Consider the following 19,205-nt stretch of genomic DNA (forward strand, 5'->3'; position numbering starts at 1 on the left):
CTCTAACAGAATGACAAATGAATGTAAACACAGTTGTGATTTAAGAATCTCTTGGTAATCAATGATTACGAATCTCAGATGAATGGCTTCTTGTAATGAATCTGAGTTTTGACAAAAGCTTAAACAAAACTTGATGGCTGTATAGGGCTGTGTTTAGATCTGTTTTCACAGTAGTACTGGGGCAGAAGCTTGGGCCTGACAGCAAATACTGATAAGGCTTACAGGGAAAACAGAGTCACATTTGTCTTCTGCAGAAACTAAGATTCAGGTTTGTCATTTTAAATTACAAATGATTTCATTCATGTCAGCCATAAATACAAAGGTGACAATGCCATGTATAACTGACTACTGTCGTTTGCATCTATAACTAAGAAAATGTACATAGTTGCTGTTGCGTGTTGGATGATAATGCACCAATGACTTCTGCTTGTTGAGAGCTTTTGTTCTTCTGGAGTTTGTGATAGAATCCAAAGAAAATTTCCAGACCTGGATTTAAGTTTTGGTGTTATTACTATGACAGAGTGTTAAGTATGAATTTAAGATAACTTCTATTTGTAAAGTTCTTATTGCAAAAAAATAAAAAATTTCATGTGTGCGTTTTCAGATAGAGTAGGGGAAAAAAAACCTGCAGTCAGATCTTGGTACCTGAAAAAGTAGTTTATTTTCTCATACATTACCAAGAAGATAAACATATAATAAATGTAATATATGCAAATATGAGCCATTTAAAATATTTACTGTTTTCAGTATATATGGAATCAGTTAAACATCTTTTAAAACATGTATTTTAACAGAAGTGGCCATTATAGCCATTGTTAAGGGCATTTAATAATGCATCATATTCTTAATATACAAATCAGACTGAGAAATATAAGCATGTGCTCACATTAGATTTCATATTGTAATATAATGAAAAGTTATTTGTTACCTGTCAAGCTATCTTAGTCACTGTTCAGAAGCAAAGGAATGTAGATTTTTTAATCTTTTAGAAAACAGCTAACCAAGTGACATGATAAAGTTTTTTTTTTTTTTCATTTTTGCTTGTTTTATTTTTAAACAGACCTGTGACTTGAAATGTTTTGTTATTGCTGTTTTTCAAAGATGTTGAATGGGAGAGGCACTATTCGAATGGCAGTGGACATCTTTGCCCTCAACCCCTGGTCTAGGAGAATGAACAAAAGCACAGTTGGCACACTTACTCACCTTTAAAGCATCAGTAGAATGGAAAAGTCTGTGGAAGGTGACATTTAGACCAGAGTAATACTATGAACTCTTTTCTGCTTGAAAGTGGATTTTTGAGTCTTATTGATGTCAAATTTCCTTCAGTTGCAAGTAGTGTGAAGACAGGGTGAAGTAGCATCAGCCTTTAGTGGGAAGTGAAATTTATGATCACTTCAGGAAGAGTGAGTTAATGGGAAGGTAAGCTATGTTGTTAGGGGTGGAATCATGAATATGACTTGAGGGGGTTAAGAATCAGCAATGGTAGGCAGCCTACGTTTTCCACCAATTTGGTATTAAAGAAAAGAAGGGAAATAGAATGGTGAATAAAAGGAGTGGTAAATTCCAAGGAAGGCATTTAAGAAAGTGAGAGAGTTGTAGGGGAAGATATTCATAAGACAGAGAAGCAAAAGAGAAGCACATGAACTGAAGCCACTCCTGGGCAAAGTGGAAAAGGATTTAATCCAGTGTCCAGTAAGAGGAAGCTTGAAGGGAAATAAGTATGTGCCTTTCCTCCAAGATGGAAGGAGAGAAGCTAAGATTGATGACTGGAAAAATGAAGCAATTTCCTCTAGGGCAGACATTCGGAAGCAAGGTGGTCAGCACTGAGAGCTGACAGGGAGATGGTAGAGGTTTGTAACAGCTGCTTTGACAACTGGCATAGGGAGCTGAGTGACTGCAAATGAAGGAATTTCTGAGAAGCAGTGAGATGTCACATTAAGGCTAGAGGCCATCTTCCCAGTAGTATACCATGTTTTCCTGCATCATTGAAAACAGCATGGGACCAGAACTAGAGAAGAGCCATTGATGAATTTACCCAGAAAAGGAGATTGATACAAAGGTATGACAGAAGGACAGTAGAGTAAAATATCAGTGCCCAAAAGTAGCAATGTGAATATGGAGTGTGGCAGAGACGACCTAGACATGGCTTATGTTGCCTTTGCTCTCCCTGCAGTCTCAGAGGTGAAGGCAGAAAGACTTAATTTATTTTAAGGCAGCTTAAAAAAAGACAAATATTTAGACAGGAATCAACTCCTCTTCACTAGATTCATCATTATGTAAGGCAACATAAAATGAGCAAAGCTAGACTTGTTGGCTTAATTTTCTTGAGCTTTTGTAGTAAAATGAGTTCTCACAAAGTTCATCCTTTGAATAGGATTTTAACTACCATTCCTTTATCCCAACAGCTATCTTTGTAATTGTTTGAATTCTCCCTTGCATTCTAGTTAGTATAGAATAATAAAGATTGACCTTTTGGAAGGGATCATTACAAATTCATTTAGAAGGTTCCATTGTAGGAGTTCCACTGATAGTTTAGTTCCTCTGTGCTCTTGGCATCTAAAGTCAAACCTTTAATTGACTGCATTGAAATTTGTTGAAGTCTGCCCTCAAGTATAAAAAAAGGTTTTTCATTATAGGGTGTGACATAGTGGATTAAATGCTGAACTTGCTGCTTTGATTCTGCCCTTAACCACTTAAATTCAAATATGCCATTTGCCTCTCAGAGCCTCATTGTCATCTGTATAAAAATACCTATGGTTTCCTCCAAGTTTCCTAGCGCTTGCCTTATAGGAAACAATACCTTACAGTAAAGTTCCCAGTCTGGAGGTGTGGCTCAAGCAGTAGAGTTGCCTGCTTTGCAAGCATTAAGCCCTGAGTTCAAAACCCAATCTCCTCCTCCACACACCAAAAAGAATAAAGTTCTCTTAGTTAGAGAACTTAGAGGGTTCTACCTTCTCTCTCTCTTCTTCTCCTTCACCCTTCCATCCTCCCTTCTTATTTTTCTCTCCTTTCCTTTCCTTCTGTCCCTTACCCTTTTCATACTGAATAAGGTCAAGGATCACCTCCTTCTCCAGGCTCCATGCAGGGTCTTTGCTTTGTGTTTCTAACACAGTGGTGATTCATTCCTTTGTTCAGCAAGTCAATAAATATTTATTGAGTGACTACTATGTTGTAGACACCTTTCTAGGTGCTGGGGACGTTCTGTGAACTTAAGTGATTCTTTAATTCTATTCCTACCCCATAGTATTGGAACTTTTTGTTCATGTTTCTGACTTACTATACTGCAGCTACCTGAGGAAGAGGATTGTAATTCATTTCTTCAAACACCCTTCCCCAGCACAGTGTCTGACACTATGGGCAATAAAGACTTATTAGACAAGTTAAGTATAAGCTAATGGATTGACTAATATTCATGTACACTCTTTTACACTCTAAGACAGAGGAAACATGTATGGGGGGATACATGATTTGTTTTGTATCTTCATAAATTAAAGCAACTTTGCTATTTTGATGTTATAATTAAAGTCTTAGGAGAGACATTTTGTGAGAATGCCAACAATAGATGGCATGAAAGAAATTCCCTTCATGACAGCAGAGAAAGGTAGATCAACTTACAGAGAAAATAAAGACTTCAGCTTTCATTGTTGTCATCTAATAAGTGATTTCCATGAGTCACTTATTTATTTGTAACTTGCAAGTTATGAAATGAACTCAGTGTCCACAGCATTGCTACAAATAAACACGGCCCATCACGTACTGTTAATAAAAAATGAATTTTCAAGATGGCTGAAAAGATTAGTACATTGTATGCTCACAATGTCATTATTCAAAGAAATGTCTTTTTTTAAATAGACTGTTAGTTATCCTCCTTGAAAGGGATATTTTTCACTAAATTGGTAGTTGCTTGAATTCATCGGCCAAAATAGCTTTAAACTTTTATCACATAATAAATTACTTCCTGAAATCCAGTAGGTGAAATGAGCATTTGTCAGGACTGCTTACTCTATGTGACTCACCAAAATGGCCGAATATGTTTAAAAAGTTAACTCACTAATCAATTTGGTTCATTTCCATCAATCAAGTGTATGGCACCTCTTTCTTTCTTTCTTTCTTTCTTTCTTTCTTTCTTTCTTTCTTTCTTTTTTCTTTCTCTCTCTCCCTCTTTCTTTCCTTCCTTCCTCTCTCTCTCTCTCTGTTTCTCTGACCCCCTCACCACCCCTGTCTTTCTTTTTTTAGTTTGAACCTTGGGACGTTGTCTTCTTCTTCATGATGGCAAATGCAAATTATTCCAGAGGGTCTGTCTTCAGAAATTCTTTGCTTTTTCTTCCCACTCCCCTTTTAGCCTTCTTTCAACTCTTTAAAAAGGACTGAGTAGAATGATGAAATGAATCTAGGATTTGGTTTCCAAGATTCCTGATCTGGAATCCTGATTTTGGGATTTTCTACTGGTGTAATCCTGTAATCCAGGGCAAGTTCTTAATCTTACTGAGCTTCAGTTGTCTCATGAAGGAAATGAGTGTTACTTTGAAGAAGAAATGAAATAACTAATTACATCAATATTAAAAGTGGAGTAAACTAACCTATAGTGAGGTATTTATTTTGCAGTTGAAAACTATGGAGTGTGACAATGACAAAATAATGGAATCCATTAACTCTCAGAGGTTAAGCAGGGCCATTCACTGGTGTATTCACTTTGGTGTAGTTTTTTTGGTGGGACTGGGATTTGAACCCAGGGCTTCTCACTTGCAAAGCAGGCACTCTACTGCTTGAGCTCCAGTCCATTTTCCATTCTGGTTATTTTGGCGATGGCGGGGGGGGGGGTGTCTCATGAACCTTTGGCTGGCCTCAATCATGAGTCTTCCAGTCTCAGCCTCCCAAGTAGCTAGGATTACAGGTGTGAGTCACCTGTGTCCTGCACTTTGGTGTAGTTTTAGCTATTGGAAATAGTGTAAACCATTATGGCAATATTCCACACATCCAAAGTTCTATATTTAGATTAAACAAAAGATAATTTCATGAATAGAGAATGTAAGGAACATGATTTGTCAATAGTACAAATAAGCAACGATTTCCCCAGCCTCAACTGATGGATTCATTTCTACATTCCTTCACCAAATAGTTCTTGAGTACTTACTATGTGCTCAGTGCTGAAAACGAAGAGGAAGCACAACAGACAAGAATTTCTGCCTTCATACAGCTTCTTTTCTAGTTGATCATAAACTCAGTGACCCAAGTAAGATTAATGAAGCTGCTTTTAAAAGAAAAAAAGAGAGAATTACCATATACATACATTTTCCAACTGCAGGAAGTCAGGGCTTCAGTGGTTTTCATTCTTATTGAACATGCTTGTTTTCTAATGTTTATTTTTGGTGATGCAATTCAAAAAGGGAGACTGATAAATTGGAGGGTCTGGGGAAGACAATGCCATGAATTTCCTGACAGTCACCTGCTCTGTTTTGCTATAAGTAGGTGAAGAAACTTCACAGGTTGTGTCCAGAAAACAAAAGTGTCAGGAGAAATGATAGTTGACCTGTAGCATTTGAAGGGCTGATTCAAAGAAAGGCAATGAGTGGACTTTACATTGTTCCAATGTAAGATTACAACCAGAGTAGAAGGTTTTTTAAAGGTGGATTTTAGCTTACTAGAAGAGTTATTCCATAAACAAACAGTTGTCAAGAGGCAAAAAGTCACCGGCTTCCTCTTTGCTGAAAGTAGATAACTCAATAGAAGCCAGACCACAGGATCAAGGGACCCGTCTAAGTTGGGGAAAGGAAGATGTCCTTTGGATTAGTCTAAAAAAAACCCTCAGTACCAATATATTTTTATATGGAAATATCTCTACATGTTGCTAAACTCTTACCTTTCTACCTAGTAAATATTACAGAAAAAAGAGAATGAGGCTTTTCTTATTTATCAGCCATGGTCAGGAAATAGTTTCTTGGTGCATAGATTATACTTTTGGTTTTTGAAATGGTGGCCCCTTGAGGATTTGCCTGTCTAAATCTATTTTCTTGTCAGGATTTAAAATGACAGGTTATTCTAATGCCCTATTATTAATTTCTATGGTATATCTATATATTTCATCAGCCAACCCCTATGTGAATTTTCTGGATTTCGATTAGTTTGTCCTAAACTCTTGGCAAGCTAAATTTATCTAACAGTCTTCAATTCATTCCATTAAATGCCTGTTCAGTCTTGGAAAATGTATTGATTTTTTTCCTCAGCAAGTGAAAAACACCATTTTCATGACTATAATAGAGATTGGTTATATTTTATGGAACACACACAGTGAGAGAGCAGATCTTAGTGAGATAAACTTGGGACTTACAAAAAAGGAAAAACATTATTTGAACTAATAATGAAGTTAATGAATTCATCTGTTGCTGATGAAGCAGAAGTATTTAGAGAAAAAATTGAAAACTTCTACAGCTGTATAAATGCTGTGAAAAAGTTAAGACACTGTAATCCTGACTGTTTGTAAGGTGGAGATTTGAGAGAATTGCAGTTTGAAGTCAACCCAAGCAAAAAGTTAGTAAGACTCCCATTGTAAGAAAAAAACTAGGCATAGTGGTATGTATCTATAATCCCAGGTATGCAAGAGGCATAAGTAGCATCACAGTCCTGGCTGGGCCAGACAAAAAATCCCCATAAGAACTGACCTGAAAAATAACTAAAGCAAAAAGGTCAAGTGTTAGATCACTTGCCTAGCAAGCAGGAGGTTGTGAGTTCAATTCCCAGCCCATCACTGAAACAAACAAGCAAAATTAAGGCAAATTTGAATACTTTGGGAGACGCTGGTTCTGTGGAACCTTTTTAAAAAGTTGACAGTCATTATTTTCAATGCTACAGTTATGACATTGACCCCCAGCATACCTGAGCACTCTGTGTGACAGTAATTATATTAAAAGACATTTTTCAATTAAGTTAGGACAAAAGTAAATCATGATCAATGGAAACTAAATTTGAAATACTCGTCTAAGGGGAGCAGTCTATGTTTCTGATGTGATTTGTACAATTTTTGATTGTGTTAAGTCTCAGAGATGGGCTTGTAGGGAGAAATGGGAGTATCAATGAAACCGAACACTAGTTAAACATATTTGGAAAGTTCAGGAAAATGAAAATATAATATCAACATTTTTCTCTCTGGATTCAAAGTGTTTCTGAAAGTCCTAGATCATTCATACAGCAGAGAGGTGATTCTTCAACTTTTACAGATTTACGGTGAATATGATGAAGAGACTCTTCCAATAGTTGACTTTCCTTTTACAATAGATCTGGAGAAAACCTTGCTACCGTGTTTTCATTTTCTCCAACTTTCTAACTTTATTTTTATGGAAAGAATACTTTTAAGAACTTAAAGAATGAAGCCTACCTGCTCAAGTGTTCCCATGGTGTAAAACATGACTGTAAAAGCAACTTAAATCAATAACGGTGTAGAAGTGCTAATTGCCATCCCTCTCTCTCTCGCTACCATGATCATTTTCTCATGGGTGTTTCCTATAACCAGGCTTGGAAAAGTGGCTCCCCTCCTTGTAACGTATACAGCCCACAGCAGATATTCGGGTAGCAGTGGTGCTACTAAGAATATTTGAAACCTTGATTTAATTTATGTCATAACTATTTGATAATTCACTTTTCTCCTCATGTTTCTTAAAATTGGAGTGAAGTTAAAGTCTGATTAATACTGACTGCTCAAAAATTGAAAGAAGCAAAAATGCACAAATCTATGTAACTAATAGAGTTGTTTTTTTTTTTTAATGGCACTGGGGTTTGAACTCAGAGCTTTCACACTTGCAAGGCAGGTAGTCTACCACTTAAGCCACACCTCCAGCCCCTTTATGCTTTAGTTATGTTTTTGGGTAGGAGCTCACATTCTTGTCTGAGGCTGAACCATGATCTTCTAATTTATGCCTTCCATGTAGCTAGGATTACAAGTGTGCTCCACCACACTCAGCCAAATTATGTTTTTTTCTATAATATTTTAATGCTCAAAGAAAATTTCCAACTTCTAAAAAAATTCAAAAATTAGTTTTGTGTTAATTACTCATGCTGTGTATAGAAAGAGCCTGCATCATTTTGAAAATGAATTGCTACTAAACTGCTTTCTATTTGAATTACAATAGTTTATGGAAACCAAATACTTTGTAATATTAAAGCAAAGAACGAGTGGGGTGGTCTTATTCATCTAACACATGATCATGTAGCATAATTATGTAATTTAGCTTAAGAACTCTAGTATTAGATTATGTATTTATATCAGACCCAGCTCTCGAAAGACAAAATAAAGACTTCTCTATCAGATGAATAAATTGATTAATTAATATAGAAGCTTTTTGCATTATAGAAGTCAATATGTACATCATTGACTGTCCTGAATAATTTTAAAGGCTGTAATTTCCTTAAGATTTGAGAGTAGGCCTCCTGGTGCTTACCACAGCTGTGTTCCTACACTGACTGTATAGAAAGAGGAGGCAAAGTAAACCTACCCCATATGCACCTCAGCCCAGGCCGTACGCCTGGTCTGCATTGTGAATGGGGAAACGTGAGGTAAGATAAGAAAATAAATAAATAAATAAATGAATAAAAAAGATTTGAGAGTAAATTAAGCAAAAGAACAGGATGCTGGATCCCTTCCACGCTATCTTAAACTGGTACTATTTTCTGAAGTTTTGAAAAGTCCTTAGCAAACATTTAGTGCATTTTTAAAATAGCATATCATTTCTTAAGCTAATTAAAGGTTTATTTTACTATACTGGGTTTGAGTTCAGTGGCTTCAGTAGTACTGAGGTTTGAATTCAGGTCTTCACACTCGTTAAGCAGTCATTGCTTCAGCCACACCACTAGCCCTAAGTTTCTTTTTTTTAATGCAAGGGTTTTTGCTCATTATTAAGAAACCTAAGTGATACAGACGTGTCTAAAATGAAAAGGGAGAGTCCTCCCTGCACTGTGCTCTGTTCTCCGCATGCACTCTTAACCCAGTTCTTCCTATGAACAGAGAAACGTACACAAACACATACATGAACACAGCACTTTTATGATGAAAAATAAGATTACTTTGAATATATTTCAATATGATTTGCTTTTTCAAATAGATTATTCACCTTGAACATGATTCCAACATAATATAATTTTTTCAGAATTTGAGGTAACTACATAGTACATGTGTACCTTCCTGTAACTTTTCCCTCATCGATGTTCTTATAAATTGTCTCCCAGTTTTTCTGTAAATTAACTATTATATGAGTGTGTGCATCCTATCTACTGTCTGTGTGTCTATCTATCTGTCTCTGTCCATCATTATGGCTACTGTAGTCACTTTTTAAGTTAAACTGTACTCACTTTTTTTGTTGTTAAAGAGTGTGTGCATTACAAATTTGGCAAGCTAGTCTCAGTTGAACTATGGAGCAGTGTATCAATTTAAACTCGCAGAATCTTCACCAGCACCAAATATTACTTACTTTCTTAATTTATGGCTAATGTGAAAGCATTGTGGATGGTTTGCTCATTTTTCTAATGATTATCCCAATCTGACTTTTATCCATTTGAGTGGTTAGAATTGTGTGAGACCTTCTGAAAATGGCACTTGAATTAGAATTACCAGAGGCAGAGTAGAGCTCTTTTAAAAGTTTTCATTTTTCTTTCTTTTTGAGGTAATAAAAATGTTCTACTGACATCAGTTGAATTTCAGAGTCATTATTTTTATTAACTGAAATATTAATATATAGGAAAATCTGATGAGGTTTTTTTGGATCCAGAGCTTCTGTTTTTGAGAGAACTTAACGTAAGATGTTTATTTGAAGCAAAGACACTTTTTGTTACTACACACCTGGGTAAAAACAAAAAATTGATTTCTGTTGTTTTACAACCTTCCCTTCCCAAAGCACTAATATATCCTCTAGTCCTTTTCTCCTGAAATACTTTTAAGATTTCCTGCTGCCTCATAGAGATTAAAAATATCGGGCTGATGGAGTGGCTCAAGTGGTAGAGCACCTGCCTAACCAGTGTGAGGCCCTGAGTTCAAACATGGCTGTGTGTGTGTGTGTGTGTGTGTGTGTGTGTGTGTGTGTGTTCCTTCAAAACTTCAGCCTCCAGCTCTCATCCCTGATGACTCATTATAAGCATCTGGAGTGTCTGGAGAGTATCTGAAAAGTTGAGTTTTCAAACAAAATTAGGTGATTCTTAAGACTACATTTTGAGAAAGACTGGAAGAAAAAAGTCCTTTACTACTACCTGTGTAGTAGCAAAGACTCTTCATAGTTATCTTGTTACCCTTTCAACATACATCTCTCTCCTTGTCCTCTAGCCAAATGGAATCAGACACACTGGATTCTAGCCTATTCTGTCTTTGTTCTGATCCCACGGGAAAGTCCACTCCTCCCTCCCTCTCTCCCCCCTCACTCTCCCTCTATCAACGGGGGTTGAACTCTGTACCTCACCTATCACTTTAGCCGCACCCCCAAACCAAAGCCCACCTCTTAAATGAATACTTTTCTTTGTTCATCCCACAATGACCACTTTGACAGCATGTATCTTCTCACCTTTGACACTCAGGGTTTAGTGGTACCGCTTATGGTTCATCTGTAATTCTTCTCCATATCCCTCATTGTGCCTTATACAAATTCAACACTGGAAAAATGTGTTGGTCAAGGATGTAATGTCATTATACAATGTCAAGATCAGGCTAAAGTCTGCACTTCAACCCCATTAAGTCACTTCTTGATATTTTGTGATAGTTTCTACTCCAGACAGATTTAGTTTCTCTCACTTTAAATTGGATATTCCTTATTTTGGTGAACAAAACAAAAGCTAATGTTTACTATTTATTTTAGTCTATTTAGTATGATGGCTGAGAAAGTTAATCCATACTAAAGTTAGAATTTTTAGATTTTATCCACAATCTAATGTTATAACCCCCATACATGTGTTCCGCTAGTAGGTCTTTGTTGCTAATGGCCCATCGTGCTTAACTTTGTAAAAGTTGTTTAGCTATCTTAAAAGAAAACTGTTTTGATGTTTAGAATAATTTATCAGTAACAACACTGTGCTGAGATCATTAGCATAAATGTCATATTTGTCACAGGCCCAGGCTCTTAAGTATATTTGGTGTCTGTGCTACATTCTTAGAACTAGATTATATGATTTAGTATATACGAGTATAACCTAGCACTATATTAATAAAAATGGGGCTACACATCATGCTATAAAAATAACAATTTTCTGAGAATGCAAAATGGAACTCTTAGTTACCTGTGTGTCTAAAAATGGCCTTTAGAACGGTCTTATTCATTTGGGGAAAAAAAATGATCATGAAGTAGACATCTTCCCAAGACTGTCTCATGGCATAGGAAAATTTTTCACTACCTGGTTTTCTTTTTTGTCTTATTTTGAAAGTCAGGCACTTGGTAGGTCACCTTGGAGAAATAGAAGCAGTTTATTAATTTGTCATTTTCCTGGGCTGAAAACATCTTGACAAATAAAAAGATGTCCACCAGATATTTATTCCTTTCTTTTAAAGCAGCAATTTCATACTTTAGCTGATCTTCTTTGACCATGTTGGTCTCGGGTAAGTTTGGCTGTGGAGGAGCAGGTGTGAGCTTCCAAAGTGTCTTTACAAGTGTCTCAGTGGGGTTTCCTTCCCATGGCTCTGCAGGAGACAGCTCATCTGTTTAATCCTTATGTTTTAGTCAACCTTTCTTATTATGCAGACAGGCTCTGAGGCTCAGCTGGATTTTGACTCTCCGAGTGAATTGATGGGACTCTTTGATCTTAACTATGTATTGCATGTGTCTCATCTTTCTTCTGAATGCATAGTCTTCCAAACTCTAGTTCTGCCTGGCGCTCCTGAAAATATTCATAATTATACAAGCAAAAATTGCCATTTAAAACTTAAGTACACATCATTTTGAATATGTATATGTATATATATATATTAAAAAATATATATATATATATTTTTTTTGGCATGGTAAAATTTCTTGAAAAATTCCCAAAGCAACTTAATTACATTGCTCTGGAAAAGATCATTAAACTTGAGAGGGTATTTATGTGCCTATGAGTCTGTATGTGTGTGTGTATATTTCATAGGATAGGGTTAGAAATGCAAAGGCAATGATAACAGTCAATCTTTGCAATTTACTAAATTATATAATAGTATAATAACTTATTAATATACCACATTGCAGCAAAAGGCATAAAACCTACTTAGAAAATCTACCAGTGAAATATTAAGATTCTGCTAATCCAATACACCTCTTTTTTGATAGGCATGAGGAAGGCTGTGTTGCAGAGAAAATAGTTAGAATTAGAACAAATCATATGGAAAAAATCAGTCTGGGTCACAGGATGGTAAAATATCATCTTTTTCCAAAACAAATCTCTAAAATGAAGTATGTATGTTCTGGTATGAAGTGGGATTGGAGAAATATTGATAGAATAATATGGATTATTTACTTACCCACATAAATGCACACAGAGTTATAATTCATTGAACCAGAAAATGTCAAAATTTTATCTGAATAACCTTTGATATTCTAATCCACTCTTTTGGAGACTTGTATTATTTATTTTTAATTTTAATTCTCTACTCCTTTGTCTTTAAGGATACCATGATCTTGTGATTTTAATGTAACGTCAAAGCTGTCAGAATAATTTCAGCTGAGCAAGAAACTGATGTTTTCTACAAGCCTGAAGCCCTTGAGAGAGGTATTCAAAAGTGTCTCTCTGAGAAGGGGAGGATTGTGATGTGACCGTCTGGTCTGTTTAACACATACTTTGTCCCAACATATGTGTACTAAATATAGTAATAACTGTTAGTGGATTGTCACAATACACATTTTCCTTAGACATATTTAGAGGTAAAGTAAAATATATAAAGAATTTTATTCCTCGTCATAACTATAACGTTGTTGTTTTTAGGGTATTCAGCTAACTTTCTTCCACTTAAACCTTATCTCTCTGGCCCCCTTGTGATACCCAACTGTGAACTAAGGAGATTTTCATCACTATTTTTGTAGCTCTCATATGGATCTGCGAATAACTGTGCAGGAAGGAATTGTGAAAGGTTAGCCAGCCCTTCTTCAGGCAGAGCCACTCTAGACACACTAAATATAGATTTACTATCATGTATCTACTTTATCCATCTCCCTACCAACAGGGGTATAGTTTTATTCATTTTGCCAATTAATGCTTCAACTTGAAAGGAAAGTGGCAGCACCCATCCAAGCAAAGATAGGCAGTTCCAATGTACTTAATTTAGTTTCTCTGACCTTATTTGCTTTAGTTTCTAATCTGACACTTGATTGCTGTGTTTCTTCTCCAAAAGTGAAACAAATATGCCAATGCTCTTAGCCTCTAAAGATTCTGCTACACGAACTTCTCAAAGGTCTGATTTGCCTTTTTCACATGAAACAGATCAACACAAACTAGAATCTTGATTTTGTTTCCTTCATTTTTGATGATGTACACATCATTAAAAGTTCCAGTCTCCTTAGAATAAAAGCCATTTTATGTAATTCTTCATTTATGTAATTCTCAGGTAGATGCAGCTTGCTACATTAGGGTTTATTTAAAAGATGATAAGTTACTCCCTGTGTATTTTCTTGTGTTTATCAATTCTGACCTATATCCATTCTTATCTTGCTTTCTGATTACTTCCTAGTAGTAAATTGGTGATTAAATTTACCTCCATTATTCTACTTAAATGTGAAAGGTGATTATCTTACATTTATCTCCAGAAAAGGTACAGGAGTAAACATTTCTATTGGTATATTGGTGGAGATACAGTTTTTCACTATTCACTGCCATTAAAATGTCCCTGCATAGGCTCTTTGATCATGGCTTTGGTCCATGGCTGTCACATAATGGCCTCACTTCTTGAACATGGTTTACTTCATAAACTTTCAGAGAACCAGCATCAGGTCCTAGAATTTGCATGTGCATATGTGAGTTTTTAAGACCAGAAGTTTGAATGACCATTAGTAGGTTTGAAAGCAACTCAGTAGATATATTATTTGCAGCACCTAAAAATAAGGAAAAGATTAAGTACATCAGAACTATTGCACAAAGTGAGGCTAAATATTGTTTCATGAATACCCTTTTGCAAATATATTGTGAACACTTGCAGTAGTTGGTTGTGCTGTGAATATTTTCTTACATAGACAGTGCGGGGGGATCATAAAACCCAAAACAAAAGGGCTGGAGATGTGGCTCAGTGGTATAGCCCTTGCCTAACATGCGCAAGGCCCTGGTTTCAATCCCGAGTATCATCAAAACCCAAACCAAAACATTGAACTATACCATATAGCTTCTAGTAAGCTTTTGCCTAGGTGCTAGGCTTTCCAATTTAGAGTATTATTTTCCTGTATTCGTATTCTACTTTTTTGCAACAATTATCCTTAAGCAAATCAAGAGATTTAGCTCATGGCAATAGAAAATAACCATGGAGGCTTAGCAAATGTTTCTAGAATTCTTACAAGCTAGGCTGTATCAGCTTACAGAAGTGTTCTTATTGATTAAACCATTTAGCTTTAGGTACTTGTATAAGCTAAAGACATGAATATTTAGTTGCACAAGAGAAGCGTACAGTTCAGAAAAAGGATTTTGTTAATACCTTATTTTGTTCTTGGTCCAAACAGAGTGAATATAAACTATGACTTGTAGACTTGTGTTACGACAAGAAAGAAAATAACAGTTATCACCTCCTTTAAAATACCTCCAAGTTTAAATCAGTTGTTTTTACTTTTAAAAAGTTTTGTAAATGTTACCCTTCTTTTCATTAAAAATGACATAATTTTTTTTTGTCTTTTGTGTCTAACAGGACTTAATACAGGGAAGAAACTGTGTTGTTTACTTCACACTTACATTATCTCAGAACTGAGAATATTTAAGTCCTATTCAGCAAGGTAAAAGAGAGAGAGAGAGAGAGAGAGAGAGAGAGAGAAAATGGCCTTGCATAGATATATGGTTTAATATTCATTGTGTTCATTACCAGCCCTGTCATACTCTCTATAATGTCCATGTAGGATCTAACTGTGGTTCTCCATGACCACCAGTAGCAGCACCACCTGAGAACTTGGCACAAATAGGAACTTTGAGCTTCACCCAGAACTCCTGAATCAAAATCTGCATTTTAACAAGGTCCCCTGGTATTTTACATGATTATTAAAGTTTGAAAAGTGCTCCAATTTAGGATAAGTATTACCAATTGCTGTACACTTTCATGGATAACATTTCCTCTGAAAAGGAAATTAATATGTGGAACCAGCAGGTTTTTGACTTAAAGTTGTGAGTGACCACCTTATGGTGTGTAGAGTTAACGGTAAGGATGACACTGCTGCTACTGAGAACACCATTAGTTATCAACTGTTTGCAAGCATTGACCATTTTGTCTCTAGTTCATCAAATATTTAGCCATCATCTTCTATGAGTTTTATGCTGTTTTACAGACAAGGCAACAGGTTGCCTACCATCTTGACCCCCTTGTCAATCCAGACAGTTGATTACTACCAGCAGGTACGTCCAAAGGCAACTGTGACTGGTAATTGCAGCTTTTAAAATTAAGAAAACCCATTTGTTTAAATAGAGAGAAAATGTGACCCTTAAAAGATTTCTATGAAGTTATCAATTGACGTTTGTCTACAAAATATTGTAATATGTCAAATTTGCATATTGCAAAAGATGAGAAATGTCTTAAGTTCTAAACCCACATGAAACTTTCAGGTTATCAGTTCATGATGCATTCTGTACTAGGAGCTTGTGCCTTGTGACACCTTTTGCCCCATTAGAAACCCTTAGCTCTGATCATCCTACTAGCATTTAGAGGACTTAACTAGGTTGAGGATGTAGTTCAAGTGGTACAGTGCCCACATAGCAAGTGCAAGACTCTAAGCGCATACCTCACTATTGCCAAAAAATAATAGGGGACTTTTCTGTCTTGCTTTGAGAACAAACATTTGTACATTTATAACATGAAGAAAGGACTCTAACTTGACCATGACTCTAGAATTGTATAGAATGTAAAAGCAGCTGGTCTCTACCAAGCTGCATTAAATTGTTTTGAAGAAGGACATCCTTAGAGAAAGGAGATTCTGCAGGCATGTCAATATTCTGACCTTTATTGGAGGAGGGAAGTTAATGTATACACCAAATGGTAATGAAAGTAACATTTAAATGAGAATTGGAAACCAAAGCTAGTGACATCGCGTCACGGCAACAGCAGACAGTGTTGTGTGTATTTCTATCACCTGGGCAGACACAAGCTGTGGACTTTGTCCACCAGCATGGGAACGTGGAGGGTGTCTAGATCTTTTTGAAAGAAACTGAAATAGTCTGCCAATTTGAGTGTAGATACTGATTTAAAAAAAAATTGCTAAATGTGTTAATGTTTTAGTAGAACTACATATATATAACATAAATTTTACAACTGCAGAGGCTGTACTATGAAGAGTAGTTCTCTGTTCTTTCCTGTTCCTATCGCCTGTTTCTCTATTGAAGTGATTATTGGAGCAATTCCTCATGTATTTTTAGAGATATTCTCCAAACACATAAGTGCTGTACATTTTGTACATTACAAAACCCTTTTTAAGCAAAAAGGTACTATACAATACATATGGCTCATTGCCATTCTTCTTTTCCTTAAAATGTACCACAGAAATAACTTTGTAATGGTACTTCTTCATTTATTTTAATGGGTGCATGCCATATCACAGTGTGGATATAATATACCTTATTTAACCAGTTTCCTCTGGTAGTTTTTAGATTATTCTCAGTTTTTCACTATCATAAATAGTGGTAAAACTAGAGTCCTTGTCGATATATTATCAAGAACGGGGGAACATATTATAATATATGTATATTATAGGTCTTCACATTCAAACTTATGATTTATTTTTTACTGAAAACAGTTAAAACGATGGTGAAAAATAACCAATTAGCATAGAAGGGAGAGCAATAATGGCTGGAAATGTTATTTTCTATGTGGTAAGTACTTCACAAATAGACAATTCTTGTACTTCTATTAGGAAGATATTATTACTGTTATTGTTGTCATGATTGAGAAAGACAAGATTGAATCCACCCAAAAAGCTTGACTTTGTATCCCTTTCTCCTCCTTGCTCCTATATTGCTTCCCGACCATTGCTTTGATTGTAACAGAATATTTATTGGATAACCTACTATGTGCTTAGCTGCTGGCGTAGATTATTTGCAGTCTTCATAATAGTATTATAAGATGTTATTGCTGTTTAACAGTCCTAATGAGGTTTAATATCTTGCCCAAAATCTCAGAGCTAATAAGTTAGCAGCTAAGAATGAAATGGAGGCAGGATGTCTGAGTCCTGCAACAAAGGCTCAACAGAGAAGGGAATTTCAGGCTTTGCTTCTACATGCTGCAGACTGGAGATAGAAAAGAAATTAATATACATATGAGACTCAACATATTCAAGTGATCAGTGGGATACAGTGAAAAGGCTGTTACAAATGCCAGTGGAACAAAGTTCATGGCACACCAACAGAAGTGTCTATAGCAGAGAGTCGGGTTTAATGGTCTGTGTGGATCCCAAATAAATCTCTCCCAGGGATGATACTCCCAAATTTAGATTGTCTTGTCCTCACTGACTGCTTCAACCTTTAAAAAATTCCACACCTATGCATTGTATTTATGTAATCAACAGCCCATTGTGATGTGTGGCACTGGATGACTCTGCTCTGAGTTGGACTTTGTGGCCACAGGGAGGAGAAATCAGCAAATGCCACATTGGGAAATAAGAGAAAGGTGCTAAGAAATGAGTAAGCAGTGAGATTTCTTAAGGACATGCCAACTTCTCTTGGTCTGTTTCTCCTAATTTAATCCCCCTGTGCCTGGCACTTCTGCATCTTTACAAGCACGTGAAGCATCCAGAGAAGTCAAAATGAGAACCCTCATTATGGAAGTCTTGCAGGTCAACTCAGACCCACTAATACAAACTGTTCTCTCTCTCACTATGTTTATCATATATGTATTTATATATACTTTTATAATTTGTAACTGGTCTCATGTATTTTATGGTCATTTTTGTTGCTATTATCATTTTATAAATCCATTTTACCATCTAGGCCATGTGTGATCTTTGGGGTTTAAAATATGGAGTTTAGATATTGTTTAGAATATCTAATTTAATTTGCTGAATTTTTGGTAGTATTTCAAAATTCATTATGGCCAGTCATAATGGTGTATGTCTATAATCCCAGCTACCCGAGAGGCAGAGGTAAGAGAATCACAAGTTCGAAACTAGCCTGAGTAAAGTTAGTGATACTTTATCTCAAAAATAAAGCAAAGCAGAATTTAACAAGACCTGGGAATGAGGGGGTAGCTCAAGTAGCACAGGGTTTGCATAACAAGTGTGGAGCCCTTGGCTCAGTCCCCAATAGTGCCAAAAAAAAAAAAAGATGTAGAATTCTTTATATGGTGATTATGAAAAAAATAATGAGCTATATAATGAACATTTAGTGTAGGTCAAGAAATAAGCAAAGGATTTTATATGAACTAATTGTCTTAATACCAAACTCCTATCAGATCATTAAACAATGGGCATTATTATTATTATTCTCATCTCTAATGAAGATTATAAGAATTGCAGTAGTGTTATAATAGTAAAAAGAAGAAAATATTTTTTAATATAATTGGCCCTCTGCATCCACAGGTTCTGCATCTTTGAATTCAATCAACGGCAGATTGAAAATACTCAGGCAAAAATTACATCAGGACTGAACATGGGCAGGCTTTACCCCCATCACTGTTCCAAAATAATACAGTGTAACAGCTATTTACTAGTATTTGCATTATATTCATTATTAAGGACAGGTCATCTAGGTATGATTTAAAGCATATAGGAAAGCTGCACAGGTTACATGCAAATACTATGTCGTTTTATACAAGGGACATGAGTATCCTCCCCGTTGGGTATCCAGAGGGGTCTTGGAATCGATTCCCCAGGAATACTGAGGGATGACTATGTTTTCTATTTTGACATTTCTCTTCCAGATTTGCTCAAATGTACCCCACCATCAGTCATAAGAAGTTGGCTTTTTGAAACTTCCTTATTAAATGATGACCACAGATGAGTAGTTATGAAAATTTATTTATTAATTTAGTTCTTTGGAGACATTCAGTTGTTCTCTTATAGACTGATTTACTGCAGTGACAAACCTTGTATATGTAGCAAAATTTA

General features: G+C 35.9%; 1 non-coding gene across 1 annotated transcript; it reads left to right on the forward strand.

Moving 5' to 3' along the window:
* The first annotated feature begins 8,415 nt into the window (after window positions 1-8,415).
* On the forward strand, window positions 8,416-8,546 carry LOC141410610 (small nucleolar RNA SNORA51). Its single transcript, XR_012435446.1, has one exon. It is a non-coding gene; the product is annotated as a small nucleolar RNA SNORA51 (small nucleolar RNA).
* The last annotated feature ends 10,659 nt before the right edge of the window (window positions 8,547-19,205 follow it).

This window comes from Castor canadensis, chromosome 8 (genome assembly GCF_047511655.1).
Source record: "Castor canadensis chromosome 8, mCasCan1.hap1v2, whole genome shotgun sequence".
Classification (NCBI taxonomy): domain Eukaryota; kingdom Metazoa; phylum Chordata; class Mammalia; order Rodentia; family Castoridae; genus Castor; species Castor canadensis.